General features: G+C 36.9%; 1 long non-coding RNA gene across 1 annotated transcript; it reads left to right on the top strand.

The window, feature by feature from the left end:
- The first annotated feature begins 9,902 nt into the window (after positions 1-9,902).
- On the top strand, positions 9,903-19,280 carry LOC120762043 (uncharacterized). The gene is made up of 5 exons (XR_005703804.1): positions 9,903-9,988; positions 10,165-10,270; positions 10,919-11,015; positions 17,219-17,298; positions 18,965-19,280. It is a non-coding gene; the product is annotated as an uncharacterized LOC120762043 (long non-coding RNA).
- The last annotated feature ends 3,322 nt before the right edge of the window (positions 19,281-22,602 follow it).

Below are 22,602 nucleotides of genomic sequence, written 5' to 3'. Positions count from 1 at the left end.
CATCCTATTAAGCTCATTTGAGACATAAGAATTCATGGATGAAAGGCTGAGTGGATAACTACTATTGATGTTGCTTCCCTGGGCAATGCCGTAATACAAATGCAAGCTTTTTCCAAACGTTTTTCCCTATATTTTCCTTTTATATCCCCCCCCTTTTCAAAGTCTTCAAACATTGATACCAACCTAGAGGATTTTCAGCAAGTGTGCAGCATACAGTTTCAAAGCCACCCACCATGGGTTTCAGTAAGTACCACATGGATATATGCTGACATACGTGTGCCAAGTATCTCCTAAGGTTGGCACAAATGTAGGCATCTGTAGAATCACAGCCTTATAATCTCATTTTTCAATGCACTGCTTGAACAGTGACATTCATCTCTCTATACATCAGGGCCATATATAATAAATTAGGCACAAAATCATTACAATGTGAGGCTGTTACCTTTTTTAAACCTTGAAAATTTTTCCAGTGATGTTCGCTGTCTGGCAGATCCTCAGTTGTAGAGAAAAGACAGGCGGGTAGACAGGCACCCTCCAGCAGGAACATTTCTCCAATGGCAGAAGGATAGGTGATGACAGAAGGCATCATTATGAAGTTTTTTTTCTTTCCACATTCACCTGTGAAGAGCTTGACCCTTGAACCCCCGAAAAAGCACTGCCTAATTTCAAGGCAAAGGTATAACTACTCTTTCTGTTCACTTCCAGAAAACGATTCTGCTGTTCTTTCCCCAATCTCTGCTAGAAACAGTGAGTGAATGGTACTACCTAGTCCTGAAGAAGGAAAATAATAAAACCTACCATGTGAGCATTCTTTAAATGTGAGTCTGTATACATACTCAGAAAAGTAAAGCTGTCACTTACAAAAAGTGACCCAAAACTCCTGACCCACACCAACTGCAAAATTGCTCTTGTTCCAATGCAGTTTTGTAGCTCCAATGTAATTTTTCTCTCCTCGGTGCTGGTATTTAACAATGTGTTCTTAAAATAATGCAATGGTAGCAAAGAAACATTGTGCTGGTTTTGACTGGGTAAGAGTTAATTTTCTTCACTGTAGCTGATATGAGACCATGCTTTGGATTTGTGCTGAAAACAGTGCTGGCCATTCAGGGATGTTCTTTGTTACTGCTGAGCAGGGCTAACAAGGAGCCAAGGCCTTTTTTCTTCTCATACTGCCCCACCAGTGGGCGTATGTGGGGCGCACAAGGAGCTGGGAGAGGACACAGCCAGGACAGCTGACCCCAGCTGACCCAAGGGATGTTCTATACCATATGGAATCATGCTCAGCATACAAATAGCAGAGGAGAAAGAAGGAAGGATGACTATTTAGAATGGTAATGTCACCCTTATGCAGGATGGCACCCTGCTGTGCTGGGGATGGCTGAGCACCTGCCTGCCTACAGGAAGAGGTGAAATAATTCCTTGTTTTGCTTTGCTTATGTGTGTGGCTTTTGCTTTCCCCATTAAATGGTCTTCCTCCCATGAGTTTTCTCCCTTTCCCTCTTCCGATTCTCTCCTACCCTGCTTCAGGGGGAGTGAATGAGTATTTGCATGGGGCTTGGTTGACAGCTGGGTTTGTACCACACAGACACACAATTCTTCCTTTTGTTTTGAAGCAAAACAGAAAATTCCTGAAACTCTCTGTCACTTTTCAGGCACTGATCAAAAACTCACTGCCAAGAAGAGCAGCCAGATTGACAATTTCCTGTCTCTCTTCAAGAAAAAGCTGAAGGTTTTTCTATTTTTCACTCAGATGACTGCAAAACAGAAGTCCACTTCTGAAGTGGACATGCATGCATGCAGGAATTTTGTCTTCTGTGATTACACAATGTATTTTCTGAATATCTTTTTTCTTCTCCTGAAATATTGCCTCATATCTACTGAAAAGTTATTTTGGCCACTAATCATCCATTAAAGATTCTGAAGAAGTTGTCAGCAGAAGAGGAGTCAGCATCCCCAGGCAGCTCTGAAAACTTCTCTCCTGAATACTCTCCATATTTCCATGCATGCACAAAAAAAAGCCTTAGCCACAAGGCCATGAATACGTATGTCAAATTGTTCATTATTCTTAACTCCTTTTCCTGAAAGAATTTTCTTTTTTCTTGAATTGATTAATACCTTTTCCCTTTATCCTAAATATCCTTTCCTTTGACAGTGCAATAATGGAATATGTTTCTGCATCAATCAAGAAATATTAGCAAATTATTCTATATTCTTCCCAAGTGCTTCCCCTAGTACATTCACATCCAGGAATCTATTACAATTTACTGTAGAAATGCTGTCAAGTGAGTGTTTAAAATCTAACTGTGCTCCTCATTAGCCCAGATGCCACAAGTTTTTTCCAAATAAGTAATTTATATGAAAATATGTCAAGTGTCTGGAATAACAATACAATACACATCTGATAGAATTGTTATACCTGCAAAAATAAATGTCTATTAGGGTGCACTTTCTACAGGTTTCTTTCTAATAAATATGTTTTCTCAATTTTAAATTGTTAAGTTTTCTCATTGTTTTACCAAAGTGTCCATATTCTCTAACGCAAATATTTTCTTTTGGGAATTAAAAAAAAAAAAAAAAAAAAAAAAAAAAAAAACCAAACAAACAAAAAAAAAACCACGTGATTGCAATGTGCTTCTAAGGAAGTCAAAATACCTAAATATTTACTGAGGAAGTGAAGGTCTTATTTAAAGTTCCACTATTCACCCCTGCATATTTCCTGGGCCTTTGATAATCACCTGGTTTCCTAATCCAACTTCTTTTGAAGCTCAGGGAGAGCACCTACTGACTTGGTTGAATGAGACTCTGTATTTTTTCTCTTATGTATCCTACTAATTAAAAATCTTTCTTTAGGTACCAGAACAATTTTAGTTATCCTTTTTTCTCCTAAAATCTTTCCCAGTAAATTTTCTCTCTCTCTTCAAACACACACACAGCACTGACCCATCATCTTCAGTACTCCCCTGGTTATTATTTTGACTTTGAAATTTTATACGAGTCAAGTACTCTTACTGCTGATATGCAGCACAGATATAAAATAACTTTTGTACTGCTTCTTTCAACAACAGTTTTAATGTAGACTTTGTATGATCATTTCTTTTCTTTTGTACTTCAGGAAGAAACTGAATTTGAAATATTCAAAGGTGCTTTCATCTGAGGCTCTTTCATCTTCAGTGATCCCATATTTTAAGGATCAGGTTGTGCACTGGCTTACATTAAAGTTAAAAAAAAATAATGAGTTATTTTACATAATAAGGGATAAAAACATTAGGTCCCCACCAGCAAGAGGAAGTCATGTATGTGAAGTATCCATACTTATTCTCCATTGTTCTCAATCATTTGGAAATGTGATGAGTTAAATAACCCAAAAGTTGATTTCTCATCTTAAGATGAAGTGAGGGCACATGCTACCCTGTCACGATGGAACCACAGTGGAGCTGGGTTTTGTTAAACTCCTTCCTTACACCATGTCACAGGAGTGGGATGTGAAACTTCATGCTGTGGTCTGGCAAGGGGGTGCTTTGTTTAAGGTTGGAGTTCAAAATCTTAGAGGTCTTTTCCAGCCGAAATGATCCTCTGATGATTCTGTGATGATTCTGCGAGTCCGTGACTATGGGAACGCCATCTACAGAAACCAGTTACAACATCCTAGCACAATGTGAAGATCTTTGCTCCCATGGGGTTTTCAAACTGCCTTGTTATTTTTTAGGCATATTTGTGAAAGATACTATGGGTGACCTAAAAATAAAAACATGATAGTTTTTTACCTGAGATATCTTTCCCAAAAAAAAGCAGCCTTATTTAAATGAAAAGCATATAACAATGTCTAGAATATCCAACACTAACAGACCCTGCCAAAACTATTTGGCAAAATAAAATTAACAAATTGTCAAAATAAACTTAACAAATTAGCAAAAAAAAAACCTATTAGCATAGAGCAGAAGATTCTGCTCTACTGCTTTATGAATGTCACATCTATCTCACATATATATGTTGATCTTTGTATAGCAGAATTTTGATGGACTTCAAATCCACAGATCATTTACAGTGAACCTACAAATACTTTCTTGTGAGAAATGCAAGGTTTATTTTTTGGCTGGGGGAAGGGAGAATGCCAACATTAACCATATGGAAAAATTTTTAACAATTTTGTGAAAAGTTTCTCTGAAACTTAGGTGAAAATATGAGAAGGAACTTCAGTATAACAAAACAAGCTGTATCTTCATGGACACATCATGTATGTAGAGATTCTAATTCCTGGTGTTCAAGCACTACATAAGGAAACTGTTAACTTGACCTCTGTGCTTAAACAATGAAGGTAGTCACACTTCAGATCTGTAGCAAATAGGAACTTTGGAAATTAATTCACTAAGCCAAATAACCTTTCTTTTGACAATGAGAGTACAGGTAGTTAATATTCTCTGCCTTCATCCCCTCTCCTCAAGGCAAGGCTTCCAAACTTCAGAATTGCTGTCATGGTTGTTTGGGAGTTTTGTTGGTTTGGTTTTTATTTTGGTTTTAAATTATTCCTTGAAGCTCTAACCTCATAAACTAACAAATATACCCCCTTGGGTAATCTTTATTTACAATCTTTCCAAATGTGTGGTTTTCAGTTAATTCTCCTGGGCAAATACCAAAAGACTATGAAAGTTCAAGCTACTTTTATGAATGCATTATGGCCCTCAGTGCATTCCAGATCTTAGAAGTTTGGGTTTCTTTTTCATTTTTTTGGGGGGGAGATTTGTTTTGTTTTGCTTTGTATGAGGGGTTTTTTGGAAGAAAGGCAAGATTGCCACATACACCCGTACTCAAGGGACTCTAAGAGATCACTGTCTACAGGAATACTAAGTGTTGAGAGTGGATCATCAGACTGGTTTTTCAACTGATCTTCAAAAAACAGACAAAAATTAAAATGATAGAGTGAATAAAGATCCTCACATACTCTGCTTCACAGACCTTAGGATTGTAGTATTCTCATAAAAACTTACCTCTTTTGGATGCTGGCTTCCGTTAGCTTACCTGTAGCTAAGATAAGTGACATTAAGTTTTTTGGCCCTAGGTTTAGGATAGGGCAGATGTTTGGGTTGGTACAGGTTTTTAAAGACGACATAATAGATGTCAAATTAAAAAGCCTTCACATTCTGAAGAAAGAGAAACCGTCACATGGCAGGACACTTTTCCTTGGAAAATAGAGACATGGAAGGAATTCTTCAAAAGAACTACAGAATTGGGAATAGTGCCCTGGAAAGAGACCTTAGCAACCATTTAAAATTTAGAAGTTGTCATCTGTTGCTGGTGATGGTAGAAAAGTTATAGAAACAGTTTAAACTCTATCAGCTGTTAATCTTTCACAAATCATTTAATAGGAAAATCAACAGAAGGGAGAGGGCTTAGGGAGAGGGCTTAGAGAGACAAGCTGGGAAGTGGTAAGTCCACCTTGCATGCAATTATTTTCTGCAACCCACTTGTAAAGCACAAGATTTTAAAGAACTGCAGGAAGTTAACCTTCAGAATACTTTGTGTGTACAATAAATTCCAAAGCAAGTACAAAGAAAACAATAATTTATAAATATAGGTTCTTCTTAAGACAGTTCAACACAAAAATAAAGTGCTTTAGAAGTCTGAAGTATATTTATAACACAGAAAAAAAAAAAAAAAAAAGTCTTTACAACTTTTAAGATTACTGTTTAAGAGTCAGCTCTCGTTTGAATGTTGGTTAACCACTTTAGGCAATGCATATTACCTGAGGTTGAAAGTGGTAAAATATCAGCTTTTTTGCTCTGCAAAAACTCTTCACAGTTCAGTCAGCGAGTACCCTGCTCTTCAAAGCCAGGAAAATATTGGAGCCTTTGAATGACTCTTATCCCTAGCTACTTGTAAAATGAAAGCTATAGCTTGTACCCAAAGAAATAAAAATACTGGAGGCAACACAGAAAAATATCTGCTTCCCAAAGGTCTTGCCTTGTACTGAAATTTCCGCCCACCTAGTAAGATAAGTTAGACAAAACATATGCATGTGACCTGCCACTTTGAACTGATTTTGTTGCCTCCTAAAAAGGATTTTTGTAACGATGCACTATTTTCCCTCAAGATATCAACAGGAAGAAACCACACAGTTTTATAGACAATGCTATTCCCAATATGTTGAGCTATTTAAAAAGAGAACCAAACTAACAACCTCTCCTGAAATGTCTTTTCTCTGTTATTACCTATGTAATAACGACTGCCTGGAAGAGGGTTCCATTACAGATGTATAAATATCTCATTAAGATACCTAGACATTTTGATATTATAGAATTGTCATAGTCTCTAATCGCTGCCCTGGCAACTTTACCATTCACTAAGAAAATACACTCAGAAATAATGGGAAGCCAGTAAAAAATGAAGCCAGTAAAAAATGTTTTCTTTTCATTTTGGTGGGGATTTTTTTTTTTTTTTTTTTTTGTGGGGGGGGGTGTTTTGTTTTGGGGTTTTTTGTTTGTTTGTTTTGTTTTTGGTTTGGGGGGTTTTGGGGGGTTTTTTGGTTTTTTGGTTTTTTGGTTTTGGGGTTTTTTTGTTTATCTTCTTTTTTGGCACGAAGAATTGTTGAAAGCTAAAGAGGAACTTCAATGCCTGAGAGAGCGTTCCACCTAAGTATTTTAAGCGAAGTGATGTAGAATTCTGTTAATAAGTACGTCAACACTGTGCTAACACGATTATATTCAGAACACCGTGGTGGGAGAGGAGCTATCCGTCAGCGCATTTTAAACTTGATGAGCATAGGCTGTGAGTTTGAGGGACATGAAGCTGGTGGTGCCTGAGAACGTTGCTTTTAGGAGACACCTCCAAAAGTCTGAGAAGAGGGTGAGATGAAGGCTGTGTTTCTGATCCAGTACAATATATTTAGCAAGTGTGCCTTCAGTGCTAATTTGCACATACGACATTTTCTCTGGGAAAAACATCCCAGAGAAACCTGGAACTCCAATGCAAGTGCCAGAACACCCAGCAGCTCCTGGCTTGAGAGTACACATCCAGACAGGTACAAAACCTCCTCTACCACAGTATTGTCCCTTCTCTCTTTATTCTCCAGAATGTACTCTGTCCATGGAACAATATGAACTTTTCTTGAATAAGTACCTTGGAGAAGGAATTCACTAAATAAGAAGTAAAGCAGTCAGAGATAATGATAACAGAAATGATGTATCAGAACAAAAGAGACAAAAATTACTAGACTTACAGCAAACAAAGGTGTCACAGGAGTAGGAGAGATCTTGGAGGAAGGAAATGAAATTTTGATACAATTTCAGATTTTTATATGCTCCAGATGACTCAGGTGCCTTGCAAACACAAAAGCCTCTTAGGGCTGCACGGTTAGATCATTCTGCACCTGAGTCTTAAGGATATTATTCCTACTTCTGAATGGATATACAATTTTATTTTTATTTATTTATATATATATATATATATATATATAAAAGTGCATCATTTCTGAATCACTCTTGAGTGAATGAAATGGCATTACATTTGAAAAATAATGTATATAAGTTAATTTATTACAATAATCTAAAACAAAATAGGACAGTAATTAATTTACTTTTTTTGTAAAACTGTCAATAATAAGTAATTATTACTTAATTGCTCCTATGTTTCCCTGTATCTCTTACTCTGGAGGTTACAATGCTGAAGATGTGGAAGCCACTTTTTTAACAACCAGAGAAATATTTATCTCAAGGTAGTTAAAACTAGCTGTGAATTTAAACAGAATTTTGGCAAACATTGGCAAAACATCTGACACAAAATGGATTTGGACACTAAAAATATATTTATATATGTTTTTATGAATGGATATGGATGATGTAACAGTTTGAAACCCATGTGAAGTTAAGTTCATTTTAAAGAAATAAATTATTAGAAGGCAGAAGTGGAAATATTTGAAGTAACCCTTATAATGCAGAACATAGGGTATTCATGTGGAAAGGTAAAAAAATCATGTTTATTACCTTAATCAAAGTTAATAATTGAGGGAACGTGTTCAGGTACTCCTTCTTCCATGCAAGTTCCTTGGTATTTATAGGAAGGTAATGTCTCATCCTTTTTTTCCATTTTCATCTCATTGAAGCTCCCCTTAAGATTCCAGCCTTTCTACTTAAATTCTCTTGGTTTTAGTTTTAAAGAGTGTTTTGGTAAATTTTGCTTTGAGCCAATTAAGAAATAAAAATATTGTGTTCCAACAAATCTAAGGTGCATCTACACTAACTTCTTGACTCTAAAGTATTTCAGAACTGTATGCAAACACCCTCACTGCAAACTTCCCTTTGTTGAGAACTTGCACTCATGGGAATTCTGGACAAGATGCATGAAGACTGTACCCACATCCAGATGGGATATCAAGTATGGGAGGTATTAAGTACTAAGACTACAGCAAGAGCCATATAGATGGCCCCAAAACAGCAGAAATGGCAAAAGTCCTACTGGAGTCATTGCAGGGTTGTGATGGGTGTTATTTTAAAGCATTTTCTCTCCATGTCCAGAAAGGGTTGCCCCTGTGCTCAGGACAGAGGGAAGGGAACTGAGGGTGCTTCAGCCATATCCACCTTCTATGGTGTAGAATTGTATCACCAGCACTGGAGTTTCTAAGTGCTCAGAACTGCAGGATGACATTCTTGTACACTTTATCTATAGTAATTTAAAAGACTATTGGGAAATCTTAACACCTAGTGATTTGTCAAGCTGACAGCAATTACCTCTGGATGAGCAAATGCTACATGCTGCAGGTTGTAAAAATGAGATGTGATTCTTTTTCTGCTTGGCTCTATATTCAAACAAAATGTTAAACACTTAATTGAAAGGACTTTGGGTAAACAGATTTATTTCCAATACAGTGAAGGTGTTCTTATGAAAATATTCTAAAGTTTGCTAGTTTCTGCCACCCAGAAAGAAAATGAGTGAAACCCAGATTCAGTTAGCAGAGTAAAAGGTTTTGTCTTCTCTCTTTTCGGACAGCTACTCTGGCAGCCTTCATCTTAGGAGGGAAAAGTAAGGCATTTTTTCAGTAGGATATATTTCCATATACTATGCTTCAAATACAAGCAGGTGTTTTTGAAGAACAGTTCCTATCTCTATAACTTTTTCTACTAAGAGACAGCGAGAAGCACTGCACTTTCTTTTACAGCATTTTGAATACAGATGTCTCACCTGGTATTTTAACAGCAAAAGGATATAGTCTTCCCCTTGACTTCACGTGTTTCTAATTTTCATTCAAACATAGGTTGAAACACAGGTTTTCAATCTCACTACTCTACAATCCTTCTCAAACTTAATTTTGGATATTTCAGTAACTTAGGAAACAACATTCATGTATGGGTTTGAAGTTTCTGTATATTAATAGTGACTGAAACTCCCTAAAATAAAGCAGTTTTTCAGTGACCTGTGTGAAATTCAGATGGGTGGTTGTCAAAGAACCTTCCTGACAGAGAGGCTGTTGTCAGTGCTGCTGCTAATTGGCAGTGTTACTGTCATTCACAGCAGAAATCAAGGACTCAGAAGACAGAGATGTGCTTTTTTTTGACACTTTACCTACAAAACTGTATATCCAGTGGCAGCTAAACAACAGCAGCTGTAAAGATCACTTTTTCCGTTTCTATTTGCTTTTAATAAGGTGTGTGTGCTGGGTTCAGCTGGGATGGAGTTAATTTCTTCTCTGTAGCTCTTAGAGGGCTGTGTTTTGGATTCAGAATGAGAATGCTATTAATAACATGCTGATGTTTTGGCTTTTGCTATATTTTGTTTATCCCTAGTCAAGGACTTTGTGTGTGTGTGTGTGTCTCATGCTGTGCCTGTGAGGAGGTAGATAAAAGAAACAGAGGGCACGCAGCCAGGACAGGTGACCCAAACTGCCCTCAGAGATATTTCACAACACAGAACATCATGCCCAGTGTATAAACTGGGGGACTTACTTGTTAGAAGGGCCAGATCTGAGTTTGGAACAAAGTCTGGTATTGGTCAGGGGGTGGTAAGCAATTGTATCTTGCATCACCTTTTTGTTTGGGTCTTATGGGACTTCTTCTTTCCCTTTTTATTATTATTATTTGCTATTACTATTATTGTATTTTAATTTGTTTTCAATTCTTAAGCTGCTTTTATCTCAACCTACAAGTCTGACTTTTCATTCTCTTCCCTATTCCATAGGGACAGGCCTGGAGAGAGAACAAGCAGCTGCATGGTTCTTAGTTTCCAGCTCAGATTAAATCACAAGAGCATGTTAGCTTAATGGCTGGAATCAATGATCTCAGAGGTCTTTTCCATCCTTAATGGTTCTATGATTCTATTACTGGAGTTGAAAGTAGCCATGGAGATGAAAAAATTATGACTCTGTAGCTGTTTTGTGTTTTTAAAAATGTTGTGGCTGTAGTGGGCTGAGTACAGTACTCTGCAGTACAGAGAGATGCAGACACCACAAAAGGGTAGCAAAAAACTTTATTGGGAAAAATCACTGATCTCCTATTCTTGGTAATACAAAAATTCATTTCTTCGCCATATCTTTTAAGAACTTTGCAAGTAATGATTTGTAATTAACCGAAGAATAGTTGTAAGTGCACTTCAGCAGATTTCTTGCTATGCTATCCTGTACTACTTCAAGCAAGCCAAAGAATGGAGTTAAATGTAAGACACAGCAATTGTTCAGTCATAGGATTTGCACAGAGGGGATAGGATCTGAGTAAGACTTTCAAACATTCTGGTAGCTGATTCACTCTGTGAGCTACCCACTTTTATAACTTGAGAAATAGTAAGGCAATAAATGGGTCCAAAGGGAGAAAATAAAACCATAAAAACATGTGGCTGCACAAATGTAATTTCCAGAAGAATGCTGGATGAAGATTCAGCTACATTCCAGTATTCACTCTACAGATAATCTGTGTTATTTTATATATTTTTTCTTTAGCTTTCTGAAAGCAAACAAATCGGTGCCTTCTAATGTAGGCTGGAAGACAAAACTGGTATTGAATTGAGGAAGATTACTAAAAACGTGGACACTTAAGGTAGCTTTCCTTACACAATCCTCTCCATTCTCCTCTGACACAGATTTCTCATCAGTGGAAGGATAAATCCCCACTATCAAAGTCTTTCTCTAAACTCCAGTTTTTAACTACACTCTATACTGCTGGGATGTTGCACAGTGACTTGGATCTACCAATCACAAATTTCATTTAGTTATCAAAGACAAAGATATATATTCTTAAAAGTATGTCTTTTGAATGCTCTTGGCTCTTTCATGCTCAGGAAAAGGAGTTTTAAAAAATACAGAAACAAAAAATATGGAAATTGTGCTTGCAATTTTAAGATTCACTCTTTTCCCTCCTTCTTCTTTAATCTCTTGACAAGATTGCACTGTATCTTCTTTGAAACCTGGGAATGAGACCTTCAGCTTTAAAAATAACCAACTCAAAAGTTGAAAATAAACTTAGAAAGCTTCAATATTATTAATTTAATACAAAATAGGCAGAACTAAAATAATTGGATATAATTGTAAAATTAATGATTATGATCCTCCAGAGCAAGTGGATGCTTGAAGAAGGCTGTGACCCCATGGAAATCCCATGCTTGAGCAGGCTACCGGCAGGACCTCTAGCCCCATGGGGGACCCACACTAGAATACTCTGTTCCTGAAAGGTTGCATCTGTGGGAGGATTAATGAAGAACTGGGTCTTGTGGAAAGGACTCAGATTGGAGAAGTTGGTGCAGGATTGTCTCCTGTGGGAGGAGAAGAGTGGAGCAGGAGAACAGGGTCAGGAGTCCCCCCCCTGAGCAGAAAGGGATGGAAGCCACAGTGTGTGATGAACTTACCTCTGACCCTCTTCCCCACACTCCTGTGCCAATGAGGAGGGGGAAACTGGTTAAGAAATGGAGCAGACTGTGCCACATGGCTCTCAATCACTTTGTGCTAAGATTTTAAGGCTGATCTCTCGAGTCACAGGCCCATGCTACAAGTACTACACTGTCACTTCTTTGCAGCATTCCTTTAAACCAAATAAGAAATTAAGGGCAAGGGTAGGCTTTTCAAAAAGCTGATCTGACCTCTCTTCTCTCACTCAGGAGGCCCTTCCCTGCCTCTCACTTAGACTAGGTGCTTTCCTGCATTGCTGACCTTTAAACTTGGTTTAAAAATCCCACTCACAATAGAGACCCCCAGGCATCATCCTCCTTCCCTCAGACAGAGAAAAGGCTTTTATCTCTCTGCACAGCTTTACAGATGACCCATATGAGGACAGTCTTGCACACTGGGTGCACACCACCCATGGTGGTGAAATTCCCTCTGGGTACACACAGTCCCTCTGATACTCCAAATACTGCCTACACTGTGCATGCTCACCAAAATCACCCTGAGCACAGATGGTGAATCAGGGCTGATGCATGGGTATGGTGCCCATGCATCAGCCATGGAAGGAGCACTATGTGGGAACTTGCACTTAGTAACACTGAGCAGATTTGAAATTACAGATGTGTTTTGAAATGTGCATCTGTATCCATTTTTATTTTGTTTTACTTGGAATTTTTCTGCAGAAGGCTTGGGTGAAAATGACTCATACAAAAGCACCTATCATGAAGAAAATTACAAAGCAATCATAAGAAACATAGTTCCAGTCTTCTTTTGTGTAAAAGACAGGAAGAGAAATAAATTGGTTTTTAGGATCTGCTTTAGTTTTCAGTTAAAAAATCACAGAATGAAACTATGGGAAGGCAGAGGATGACTTGCAGGGATGACTTTAGAAAAGAGCTCTCCTCAGAAATGCAAGAATAAAAACACCTTCTGTACGAAACAAAGGATCAAATTTTGAAGGGTTTTTGTAACATAAGGGTCTGAGAAACTACACTACAGGATTTTTGTTTAGGTTGTGTTTGTCTTTTTGAGACAGATGGTGCAATTGCAGGTGGAAGTATTGAAGCATGGAGGTTTACATTCTGTTTTCCTAGGAAAAGACCAAAATATATCAACACTTTGCAGGGAAAGACCAAAGTATGTCAATGAAATCAAAAGTGAAAATCATTACAGTGTCACATTTAGCACCATCCATGACACTGGCAAAGACTTTATCACCAAATACATGGTCCTGGTCTGCAGATAGATTTGAAGGGTGAAATGGAGCCCACGTGTTCATGTTAGCAAGGTGGACAGGGTGACGATTTCTTGCATGCTCAATTGTTTTAGTGTCTTATCTTTCAAGTAAAGATTATAAGAGACATCTAGGACCTCTCAGTGAAATGCATCACATTTTTATGAGATAGATCATTCAACATTTTAAGCAGGACCAAGAAGCAATCCAAGTAAGGACTAAGGCCTTGCCCTAAAAAATGTTATTTCATACTGAAGAGTTTGGACCCAGTTGCAGTATACAATAGTACATCAGTGGAAATTACCGCTTAAGATTGCAGCAGGTTCTGAGTGTCTTTGTTTTTAAATTTAATGAATTAATCATCACAACAAATGGTATAAAAAGGAAGTTTGCAGAAGAGATATGCACTCACCGACAAGAGGAAAATAAGAAAAGAGTATGTCATAGAAGATGACTAGCAATGCCTCTTCTGTAAGTAAGAGACAGATTGCCCAAAGACATCCTGTGGTCAGAAGCAGTTCAAAACAAATCAGAGCTTGCAAAAACATTGAAGTAAATATTTGTAAGGGCCATATAGTTACTTAAATGTTAGAGGTTATTTTCTTCCTGAAGTGAAAGAGAGAATCAAAGCTGCAGTTTCCCTAGGTAGAGAAAACCCAATTTTTACTCTTTTTTTGCCACTATTTGTTATTGTTGAGTGGAATAAACAAAGGACGCTCCACCAGAAGACAAAAATGTTGCTCTTGACTTTTAGCAAACACAAGGCTATTTTGCAAAGAAGGACTTCACTTCTCTTTTACAGCTTACTTGTTAAGAAGCCTTGAATCTAGCTGTTATCGACAAATAGCTTTTCCAGACCTTTGGAGTGTTTTGAATGGGTGTCTGCTTTTGTGAAACATGGTGAGGTTTCTCAAAGACTGTTTTTCAACCATCCCCTGGTTTTGGTAACTCATAAATAGTAACCTGAGAAGAGGTCAGTTGCTCCCCACAGTCTCATGAATACAATTTTGTTAATACATCCCAAGATACAACTAGTCTTTTTTTGCTACAGAGGCACCCTGCTTATTCATGATCCACTTGATTGCCATGTCATCCAGATCTTTCTCTGCAAACACCTTAGATATCTGCGGACATATCAGAATAGGAAAAAACTGAGGCAAAAAACCCCACTGAGTAACCCAGTCGTCTCTATGACTTACATATTTGGCCCCTCTACCTCACTGAGCAATGGGGTCATTTTCTTTGGTCTTTCTTTTGTTGGCAATGCACTTGCAGAAACATTTCTTTATTGTACTTCACATCCCTGCTAGCTTCAATTCCATATGAACTTTAGCTTTCCTAACTTCATCCAAGCAATGTCACTAAATTCCTGCCTGCTTCCACCTTCTGTGCACTTCACATTCCATCTGAGCTCTGAAGTAGTTCCCATTTTATCCATCCTGTCTTCTGCTGTACTTACCTGACCCTCTGAAGATCAAACAGCCCTCTTAGCTTCCTTTGTCTTTCATGCACCAGAGTGCAGTGCAGAAGTTTCTATTCAATTTTAACCACAATATTAAAAAAGTATTATTTTTTTTTTCATTACAGTTGTAGGAATAAAATGACACATATACAGTGTTTCCTGCATTGCTGCTTGTCAATGTCTCCCGGCATGTATAGAGATTGCTAGAAATCTTGGGTTTCTTAGTGGTGCCCTTTTCAAAACTACTGGTCTTAAGTTAGATTAAGACACCCTTGATCTTGGGTACTTAAGTCAGAGACAGTCCGTCCAGTGACTCCAGAAGTTCTTGGTCAATTATCCTTTGACAGAGAGTAATGAGTGGGGGTTTTTCTGTTTAAAGTTAAGAAGTTAGGGATTGCGGATGAGGTGGGCTTTTCTCCATGCTTTGAAGAAAACAAAGACCTTCAGATTATTCTACTAAAATACATTTGTGTGTTGCAATGCATGTCCTGCTTGGGAACTGCCTACTCATGAAGACCATGCAAGGAGGATTCTCTTTGCAGTAATGAGGTAATCAAGGCTGAGTTTCCATTTGATATTCCATCCCAGTCACAATCTTTTGATTCAAAGGAGTGGGGGCAAACAACATCTATCCTATTCTTTTCTGATTCATTCAATGTCCTAAGATTCTGTTACCACTGTCAGTGTAGTTCTTGGAGAAGAACTGGGACAGGGAGAATGGAAAGAAGATTACAGAATTCTTAAGTAAGGTTGCACCCTGCACTGTGGAGGATAGATAGATGTAAAAAGGTTAATCATGTCTGATTTTGTTTCAAGAGCTTTCATCCACAACTGCAAAACATTCCAAAAACAGTTGTTGTATTTGTACATCAATGTATAAATATCTGAGAAGTGAAATTTTCATAAGTTTGGACATTATATCAACAGCACACTTCATACCCCTTAAACATGCCTCCATAATGACAACTGACCCTTGTGACTCATATTTGAACATGATTAAATAAATACAAGGTCACCTTCTGGGCTATTAGAATCAAATTAATTAATTCATAGTGGATTTCTGTTTTTATTAAGGAGGAAACAGTGGTGTAGAGAGGTTGCAGAGAATAAAAGAAAGCATAAGAGAAAAACACTGCTGATGAGCTAATTTATGAAAACATAAAATAGCAAGACTAAGACTGTGATGTTTATGCATAAAAAATACATTTTCAGTACAAAAAGAGAAAAAAAAACCAGAGTGAAATATTGCACTTGAATAGGAGGGAAAAAGCTTCAGAACTAAGAGGGAAGCTTGAAAAACTGACTTCACATAAATATTGTTTTAAAATGTCTCTTTGAAACCATTTCTGAGAAATGGACACTGTGCAGTGGAGAGAGAAGGAACTTTGGAAAAATCACCTGAGGGACGAAGCAGAACCCTCTCCACCGTGAGAGAGGTGTATATCACATGACAGCATTGCTTCTTGTCTTGTACTAGAAAAGACAAATAATGCTGAAGATATTTCACCAGGTGCTTAAGACAGGGATTTAGCTAAAACAAAAGTTTCTTTAAATTCCTTCTTTATTAAAGAGGAGGAAAAAAACCCACCTAATTTGTTCCATCTAAAGTGAATCAGAAGAGCCCATAAATAAACCACAGAAAGAAAAAGCTTAAGAGTATTTTCCCACAGTTAGGCTCAGAGGATATGACAAGTGTTGTGTCTCCTGCTTTTGAGATCATGCTGCAAAGAAAGAACTACATTAGCAAGAATTTACCAGTGAATGCATTGCATGGTGACCAGGAGAGACTTTGTTGGGATCTTCATCTGCAGCCAGAAGTTTTTCTTAATATAACAGTCATTGCAGAGACATTAAGTCGAATTTGCCAAGTTGGTGTAAGTCACCAATTTCAGTAGAACTGCTTGACTGATATTCTGGGTGAAGATACACATACCCAGCAGTTCTTCAACATTCGGACCTAAGAATTTTAGCCATACTTTTTGGGCAGTTATTACCAGATCTAGTCAGGACAACTGAAAGCAGAGTTGCATTACTAAAACAGAATCTTTTAGGATCAGATAGCTTTAATTAAAGTTGAATATATCTGTGAATCAAATCTCTATGACTATCTATTCTACGGGCTCTCTTCTACACTACATTAATTACAAATGTATATATTTATTGAATGCACATCATTAGTTTATCTCCATATTTGGGTGGTTTTAATTTCTAAATTGGGGCATCCATGCAGGCTTTTTTTCCATCCCAGCTCAGTGAATCTAATGTGCAGCATACCATGTTGGAAAATGTGGGTGGAAGTTTCAGAAATCATTTTGCTAGCAAAGATGAGTTCTTGAAGGAGGTAGATACACTCTCATTTCTTCTGTTCCTCAAAACTTCTCTCTTCTGTGCTCTAAATGTCAGGATTTGTGGTAGTAAAAGTGATTGCATTGCAAGCCCCATGATGATTTCTTTGGTTAGTAGACAGACCCAACAAAAGTTTCACAAGCTGGAATGGGAAATAATTCTCCCATTGCATTTCCATTCTTGGCTTATAATGAATCTATATAAAATAAATCAGGATTTTTGCCATATTAACTCTGAATATTAAATACAAAATGACCTTGTCGTGTTTGCTATGGAGAACATAATTTCCTAATCAGTGCTTCCACTTCCATTTGCCTTTCAGGTATAACGGAGCAAATTTATACTTAAGGAAAAGGACAAATGAAAGAGGAATATTTATATGCCGGAACACTTGTAGCACTGGTACGTTATAGTAACTTTCCAAATGGATGTACTAAATGTTTTCTAAATAAATGTTAATGTTTTCATTTGGAATAGTTACACAAATGGATGTACTAAAAAGGACTGAAGAAAATAAAATCTATAGGCTTTTTTTCACCTTTAAAAGTTGCACGTAGTACAAACTGAATGCTTGCATATATTCTAAATGCATAGTTGATTAGGGTTTGCACAGTATTCTCAAATAGGTTTTCAGGAACCTCAGAAGGAAGTGTGATAAATGGAAAATTTTTTTTTTTTTTTTGTAACACTTTTGAGACAACATATCTGTACATCACTTTTTCAATATTTTAACTTACATGAAGATGTTTCGGGTAGTAAATATTTAATTACTCTAAAAATTTTCTTACTTTTAGTATGCAAGTCACCACACTAAAACCCATGGATGTTAAATATTCATCAAAGTGTCTACAGGGATAAAAATTTAAATCTCATCTGGGAGCTAGAGCAACCTCATCAGAAAAAAGCATTAATTTCAAAGCAGAATGTGGAAAGGATGCTCAGCACATTGGCATTTTGATACTTACCATATCCAGGAGGCTTCTTTTAATCAGAAATAGCTATTACCTTGAGGATAGTGCTGTCCATCTGCACCAGAATTTAATAACCTTGTTAAAATCTTTCTAATCTTTGTCTTCCTCTTGGACTAAACACAGGAAATGCACATGCTAGCATGAAGACCAGTACCACAATATATCAGTAAATGCACACCAGAAAAGGCAGATTACTGTGCCTGTGCAGAGTCCTGAGTGATGATTCCCTTATCTCTAAGTCACAGAGACAGGCATGTGGCAGCTTGAGCTGAGCATGAAAGAAATGCATAGGACAGAGTTAGAGCCCCAACTCTGCAGCTCTCCTGAGAGTTCATTTGTAAGGTTAGCAGTGAGAATTTGATATATGACTGTGTCCATCAGCCTCTGCATTTGTGATGAAGTTGAAGCCTTCTGTGTGTAAAACCAAGTTCAATAAATGTGAAAGGAATATGTAGGAGAAAAAACACGCAGTCTTCATTAAAATAACGTCTATTTTATTTTTTTCCATATGTAAATTGCTACAGTGCCACAGTTCCAAGACCAAGGGAAAATATGCCAAAAAAATGCAATGCTGAATTGTGAACCAGATACTCATGTGGGCTCTAGGTTCATTTAAGCCATGTAGGATTTCATTTGTTTCTGTGAAATTATATGATTTTCTCCAAGAATCTTTGCTAATTTCTGCTGCCCAATCTTTGGAAAGGCAAAGCATGAAAAACATATCTTTGACCTGCCAGTCTCAACTTCATTTTTTGGAGTGAATGTTCTCCAGCCATTCTACCAGGGCCACATTTTATCTATATTATCACTATTAAACTCAATTTCTCCTCTCACAAAAGCCCTTGTCATCATTCTAACTCTCATAATGCAGATATGAAAGATGTTATAATTTGTGAAGCAGAGGATAATCAGGACAACTGAATTTTAGTAAAAGGGGGCTATTTAGCCTCTCAACAAAGCTGACTTTTTTTTAACACATTATGTACATTATAACCTCCAGCTATTGTGAAAACAGCAAAAATAGATAAGTAGAAAAAGAGTTTGCTTGCCCCATAAAATCTATAAGGATTTCTAAAAAAGTTTCTGTTTCCTATCAGCACAGAACTTTGAACTGAAGAAAGCTGTAGAGGACAGATAAGCAAGCCTGGTGAAACCTGGAAAGAGGTTTTCCCCATCAAATATCAAATTCCGAATGGCTTTTGGAATCATCTTTGGTCATCATCCAAGACATGGATTAATATGAAACAGCTGAAGCAAGGACCAATATTCAGCCCTCCAAAACAGTGAATGAGCACTTCAGTGACCAGAAAATTATATAATATTTTGGACCTATAAATACTTGCCTGACAGAGTGCAAATGCAGAAAATGCTTCACTGAAAAATTCTCCAAATTACTTTAAATGTGGAAAATATTAAGACATTTTATTATTTCCTGAAGGGGTTTGGGGAGAAAGAGTACATTTTTCTGTATTCACTCTCTTTCTCCTGCTTTTTATTTCAGTACCTGTGAAGATGAGGTAGCCTCCAAACTGTCTTCATCCCTGACAAAATGCACAGAAACACTGTACCCCATGTTTGGACTGTTGATGGAGACTGGCAGGTCTTTTGTAATTAGGCACTTAGAGGTCCACCATTCATGTGCAAAAGTGGGAATTCAAAGTAGCACAAGCTGGGTTACTCAGGAATTATTCCTCAGGTAGCTTGGAAAGACAATATGACCAAGATAAACAGCGAGGGACTAGAAGAGAAATAAGGACCTCACAAGCCAGATACCATTATTATTTGGTAATTTCTGTGTATATACATTTCAGCTGATAGAGGCATCAAGACCATTGATTGTAGAAATGTAACAGAGATTATTACAGTTATCAAAGATGTGAACTAAATACATTGGTAGGTGTGAAAAAAATAATAAACCCATAGGAATTACAAATTGTCTACTCTTTCAGTTGGTAAGAAGTGTTACAATTTATTTATTAAAAAAATAAAGATGAAACTGCCTTTTTTTCCCATCACTCAAATAAAAAGAAAAACTTGTAATATGCCAAAATGTCATGCATTTCCTTTTTTTGGTTTGTTTTTTTTTTTTTTTTTGTAAGAATAAGCTGTTTATTTCTATAAACAATAATTTTATTGGTGACAGGAAAAAAAAAAGTAGAATAAAGGGTAAAAATACTCAAATTGATAATATAGCAACTAATTTCTGGGGAACGGAATTTTTCCCAAGTAAATACTCTGCTACCAATATTCTTTTCTTTTTATTGTCTGTAAATCTGCCTCAAAACAGGAATGTGAAGATTCTCCATTACTGACACATTTTTTCCTCCTGCAATTTGTGCCATGTTTGTGTAATGCAGGAAAACTTCCTTTCACTCTACTTCCTTTTGACTGAAAACAGATAAAAATATAGTAATTCATATTTTTAATTTTTTTTTCAGCATGGCTAATACTCTTCAGGATACCGGCTCTTTTTATTTTTTTTTTCATTTTATGGACACTGCATGAAAATAATCCTTATTTTCAAAATGTCAGCCCATGATATTTTACCTTAAGACTTTTCTGTCTTCAGACATTGACACCCTCTCTGCTTTCCATTTTCAAATTCATATTTTCTGTTAAGACTTCTAAATTCTTCCCTTTTGTGTTTGGCATTAACAAGGTGGTGACATTTGTTTGCTGCAAGAATAGAAGAAATCAAAGATTGCATTTAATTTAGAAATATTCCATGGAAATAATTCACATTTTTCAGGAAAGAGTCTTTAAAAAACAAAAAAACAAAAAAAAAAAAAAAAAAAAGGCGGAAATGTCCTTTATAACATATTTATAGCATAAACTATGATTAAGCCTGTCATAGAAAGGTTACCATTCTGCAGGGGATATTATAACAGAACTCATCATTTCTAGTCTTGTCAATCTCACTTGGTTTTGCTATTCTCTGTGGTACTACTCCCCAACAGAGTAACTTCTTTGGAAATCTGCATATATATAGATTAATATTAGAATAGAAGAATGGGAAAGAAAGGGATCTTTTTTTTAAGATCCCACTTTTTTTTTGGTTTTTTAGGTTTTATTTTTTCTTTTTTTGGAAGACACGGTGTCCCTGCAGAAATGCACATCTTTAGGGGCAGAGCAGCTTTGGGGCTGGACACAGTCACAAGACTGCTCTTTAGGTCATTGACGTAATGAGGATAAGGTTGAAGGGAGCTCAGAGTGTTTGATTCAGTTCCTGCTAATACCAACAAGACCATGTCCTCACTGACTCCTCCTGAAGCAAACTTGTATGATCACTATGACCATTATGAATAATCCGTGTTTCAAAACCACAGATATTATTTTTTTTTTAATTTCCATATGCTTTATGGAACAAAATTAACAACATTGAGAAACGGGTGGAAAAAACTTTTACCATATGAGAGAAAACCTAACAATGCAATGCAAAAATAAAGCATTAGTATCTGCAATGATTTTTTGTCCAAAAATGGGTTTTTTGATTTTGTCAACCTAAAAATTGGGGATTTTTGAGGAAGTGATAACAATGTTTACTCTTATAAAGATAAAAAAAGCAATTCAAGTCCTCAAAGAAAGTTTTTATTGAGTTTTGTGTAGCCCATAACAGTGTAATTTAATAATATCTTAAATCTCAACTTTCCTCCTTCACTCCAAACAGACACAAACATTTCCTTCCTTTTCTGCTAGCTTTCACCTGATGAAGCTAAAATTTTTGAGCAAAATCAAGTTTTGGACCTTCTCCTGAAGGTTGGTCTGAATGATGTACATTTTGTTTTAAGGGCACCAGCCTCAAAATAATGTTGATACCAATCCTTTGGGATAAGTTTTCAGAATACCCTCCAGCTTCTCCCTCCTTCTAACAATTTCCTCTGTCAGGACTGATATTTTCAGTAGTCCAGGGGACTGCAGTGGTGATAAAGATTGGTGAGGGCAAGGTGGTTCGTCATAGGGCTGGCACTACAAGAAGTTTTTAAGATAAAGATGGGATTACTCTGTACAGAGAGTTAAATTCTTCGCTATTGATGATGATGTATTCCAGACTCCTGTGAGCTGAATCAGACAGGAGGGGATTTTTCCACTAAAGTGGATAAAAATGTTATTTTGAGGAACTTGTTTTGTTCCTAAAGGGTACCTCAGTCAGAGAGCTCTGGCTTTTCTAGCCATGAACTAGACTTTGTAACTCAATTGCGCCTTGGATTTCTTTCAATCGGATAAGAAAGCAAGAGGCAAAACAATTTTAGACTAGGCTTGAAGGAGAGGTCATTATTTTTGCTGCCTTCTCAAGAGCAACATGACCCATCATCCTCCCCCTCCAGCACCAAACTCCTGAAGAGTTGACAGATTCCCTGCTGGCTGTCATGTGCAATCATTGCGGTCAATTAGGCCCAGAGCTGCTGAAGGAGAGGGCACAGTCAGGGTCTTTCAGGGGGAAAAAAAAAAAAAAAAAAAAAAAAAAAAAAAAAAAAAAAAAAAAATCATCATTTTGTTCTTATGAGAGGTACTATATTTGGCAGAGGAAAACAGAAACTCTTCTGTGCAGCTAAAAATTATCATTATTTTAAGTCTTGTAATTACCATTGTTTTAACTCCTGCAAGGTTCTAATTTTTTTCTTTATGGCCTCCTTTTACTCATGTTCCCATTATCCAAAAGAGTAAAGTCCAGTTAAAGCAATACTTATCATCTTCCTGAAAGCTACAGCAGGATGGGGGAGGGAAAGGAACATGT

Source organism: Hirundo rustica, chromosome 1 (genome assembly GCF_015227805.2).
Source record: "Hirundo rustica isolate bHirRus1 chromosome 1, bHirRus1.pri.v3, whole genome shotgun sequence".
Classification (NCBI taxonomy): domain Eukaryota; kingdom Metazoa; phylum Chordata; class Aves; order Passeriformes; family Hirundinidae; genus Hirundo; species Hirundo rustica.
The sequence above is the reverse complement of the archived record's forward strand: the minus strand, read 5'-3'. Positions and strand labels throughout refer to the sequence as shown.